The following is a 3,780-nucleotide window of genomic DNA, read 5'->3' as shown; positions in this document are numbered from 1 at the left end:
AGTTCCTACTCAGATAGGTTCTTAGCATCCCTCACAGTTGGGCTCTGTTTTGCTCTTTTTACACAGATCCCCTTAGGCTCATCTTCCCAAAAGTTTTGAGGGCTACATTCCCGATCTGCCCTTCTCAGTAGCATTTGTTCATAAGTAAGCCAGGTATTTGGCCTTCAGTGCAGCCCATGATACTGAGTAGCACCTACATTCCTCTTTAAGAGTGACTTGAATTTATATAATTCCTCATTCCACTTATCCAAGTAAAGCAGCAGCCCAAATTCAGAAAGGGAAGAAAATGGCACCAATGTGTCTGCCATCTTGTCTATGGGGTCTGGAGACAGCTTTGTGGGGAAAAAGAACTTAAGCCCAAAATAAGGGGACCCATGGGAAAGTGGAAATAGAAAATGAATTCTCCATACATATACATTAATCCAACATACATTTATTGTGTTCCACTGTATGGGCTCAGTATCGACCTTGAATCTTCTACAAAGCATTTTCTGTCATAAAACAGTAATTACCTTCTAGACAGAGAAGCAGGTAGGCTAATTGCATCATCTTTCACTTCTCTTCTCCAAATCCAGATCCCCAAGTCTTTTTAAAAATTTTTAAAATTAATTATAGTTTATTCACTTTGGATTCCACCTCTAGCTCCCTTCTTCCCCTCCCAAGCCCACCCTTGCTCCCTCTGCTCCAGCCATACTCCTCCCCCAGTCCACTGATAGGGGAGGTCTTCCCCCCACCCCCTTTCTTCTGATCCCAGTCTATCAGGTTTCATCAGGAGTGGCTGCATTGTCTTCCTCTGTGGCCTGGTAAAGCTGCACTCTCCTGAGGGGAAGGTGATCAAAGAGCAGGCTAATCAGTTCATGTCAGAGACAGTCCCTGTTCCCAGTACTGTGGAACTCACTTGGAGACTGAGCTGCTATGGGCTACACCTGTGCAGGGGTTCTAGATTATCTCTATGAATGGACCTGTTTGGGGTATCAGTATCAGAAAAGACCCCTGTGCTCAGATTTCTTGGTTCTGTTGCTCTCCTTTTGGAGCTCCTATCCTTTCCAGGTCTTACTATTTCCCACTTCTTTTATAAGATTCCCTGAACTTTGCCCAAAATTTGGCTATAGGTCTCAGCATCTGCTTTGATACCTTGCAGGGTAGTCTTTCAGAGGCCCTCTGTGGTAGGCTCCTGTCCTGTTGCCTGTTTTCTCCCTCTGATTGGCACAGGATCTGCCTACCCATTTCAGGTGAATATAGAGGGGTTATAGAGGACTATAGAGGTGACTGTAGGCTGGGTCACTGCTTAATCATAGTCCCTGCTTCAGCACCAGGAGACACAAGCTGGCCCTAGACCAGTGTCCCCAGCAACGGTGCAGACACAGCATCCTTGGCCACCTCACATCGATCCTGCTGATCAGAAGCCCACACAACCCAAATGAGGCGACTGAAAGGCACTGCATCCCAGGGGTCACAACCTGGTACCAAAGGCAATGTCAGCCCTGAGCAGATCCTGTACCTAAACACTTGGTAAGGAACACTGGTCTGCCTAGCTAAAATCGTTGACAATGCAGCTGCAGAGCAGCCCTAGCCCGTTGAGACCCTAGCTTGTCTCTGGTCTAGGCTAGTGGGCTGCCACCTGGCCCTAGGAACCCTAGAAAGGGACCTGCAAGCTGTTAGTGGAAGTGCTGCTTCAGGTCTGGTTTGAGCCACTCCTCAGCCACCTTTTCTCAGAGGTGTACCACCCTTCTACCAGCGTCTTTCTGGCTAAGGCAGTGTCTCTGTGCGTGCTGAACTTGAGCAGTGCAGGCAGAGACCCAGCGGTTACAGGACCCGCAGTGGCACAGAGCAGTCCAAGCTTGGAGGCAGACCATTCACCCTCAGCTTGAACGTCTCGGTGCTTCGGAGCACACCAGGAGCTAGCAAGAAGGTTGCAGCTGGTGGTTGTGCACTGGAGCAATGAGAGCTTAGGCACTGCGCCCTGAGCTGTAGTGCGGGTTTAGGTTGCTGAAGGTCATCATCAGGTGGAGCTCATAGAGGCACCCCATGCTCTGGAAGAGTGGGATCAGCTGGTACTCATTCACATCCTGCGGTAGTCAGCCTACACCACATCGGACCCTGACCATGGCAGGCTGCCCACCCAGCCCGGGGGCAGCTCACCACACTTCCTTTGTCCGCTGACCTGCAGATGTCAGTCTCCCTTACTCACACCTCCAGGGCTACCTTGTTCTCTGGATTCACACTCTCATACCATTGCCCACACTCCCATTTTAGACTGCATAACTCTCTTAGATCTGCCAGTACCCTCTTTAGAACTTTGGTGGGACATTATGCCACTTTAATGATTTTTTTTAAATCAATAATCAGTGGGGTGTTGGTGGTGCATCCCTTTAATCCCAGCACTCAGGAGGCAGAGGCAGGTAGATTTCTGAGTTAGAAGCCAGCCTAGCCTACAGAGTAAATTCCAGCACAGCCAGGGTTGTTACAGAGAAGCCCTGTCTAGAAACAACCGAAACCCAACCCAACCAACCAACCAAACCAACGAACCAAAAGCTAATGAAAGTGTACCATAATAAACTTGTCAGCAGCACAGTCGTTGGGACCCTCGAGTCGAGAGCAACTCCAGTCACTGCTGGATTGATAGAGAATGAGTAGACCTTGAGTCACAGCTTTCTAGAATTTTGCTAGAAAGAGGCATGCTGGTACCATGTGACAGAAGGACCACACGTTTTGAAGAGGCTGATTTTGCTGGCAGTAAGGAAAATCAGGAAGCCTCAGACTAAAGGATGGACACCTGCACCAACGTCAGAATGGAGAAGTGTGGTTTGGGTGCCCCAGACTGCTGAGCAGGACTATAAGAATTTTAATTCCCGGCCTCAGACTGGGAGTTTCTAGTGATGCCAGTGGCCTCACTGCAAAGGCCACCAAACAGGAGAGAACCCTAACTCAGCTTCTCCATTCCGCCCTGACCCCAGTTACCAGCGAACCTTCATACAGCAGCTGCAGAGTCCCACGGGAACATCACCTTGCTAAGGCTGTAGGTGTCAGGCTCTCTAGGGGTCCCGGCAGCTCTTTTTCTCCCATTCAAATGCACACCGCATTCGTTTCCTAGTGTGCATGCACAATGTAGGCATCAGAAGGATTCCCACTTACTAGTGTAAGACCTGGCAAAATAGACACCCAAGGAGCATCATTCCATACCTCTCTGGTCTGGGTTGGTGTTGGTGACTGAAGTTGAGTCCTTGGGTTGGGCTGAACAGCACAGCGAAAGGAAGCCTCAGCAAGTTCAAGGAGAAAGAGCATCTCAGCCTTCAGCCCTTAAGACCGATTGGCTGCCTTTGGGCGAGGCAGGCTCTCCAGCAGGGATTGGTGGGCTGGCTCAGCCTGGCCTCAACACCTGTCCAGCAGGTGTCTCTTCTGATTGGCTGGATGGGTGAGATCTCTGATCCTGATTGTCTAGGCCTCCACACTTCCAGACCCAGTTCCTATCCATGAGATAATTTCTGTGCTCAGTACAATGTGTAGGACCTCAAACATGTACTGAGCTACAAATTTTGTATTGTATTATTATGAAATATTTTCATTTTTTGCCTTATTACCTAATAAACAAATTTAGCTGTCGATTATTGGTGGTCTCTTCCTGCCTTCCCAAGTTGGTACCATCGTGCCTTTCCTCAGCCCAGAAGATTCATCACTTTCTGTGGTTCTTAAGTTAACCTTCCATTAGCTGAAATTTCTAATCTGTTTGCCAATGATCGTTTTGTTAAAGCAGCTTCACAAGTGTTTCTTATAAACCGT

General features: G+C 48.7%; 1 pseudogene; it reads right to left on the bottom strand.

Annotated features, from left to right (window-relative positions):
• Positions 1 to 1,281: 1,281 nt before the first annotated feature.
• LOC132646040 (dead end protein homolog 1-like) lies at positions 1,282 to 2,941 on the bottom strand (annotated as a pseudogene).
• Between the last annotated feature and the right edge of the window lie 839 nt (positions 2,942 to 3,780).

This window comes from Meriones unguiculatus, chromosome 14 (assembly GCF_030254825.1).
Source record: "Meriones unguiculatus strain TT.TT164.6M chromosome 14, Bangor_MerUng_6.1, whole genome shotgun sequence".
Lineage (NCBI taxonomy): Eukaryota > Metazoa > Chordata > Mammalia > Rodentia > Muridae > Meriones > Meriones unguiculatus.
Note: the sequence above shows the minus strand (reverse complement) of the source record. Positions and strands in the feature narration are given on the sequence as shown.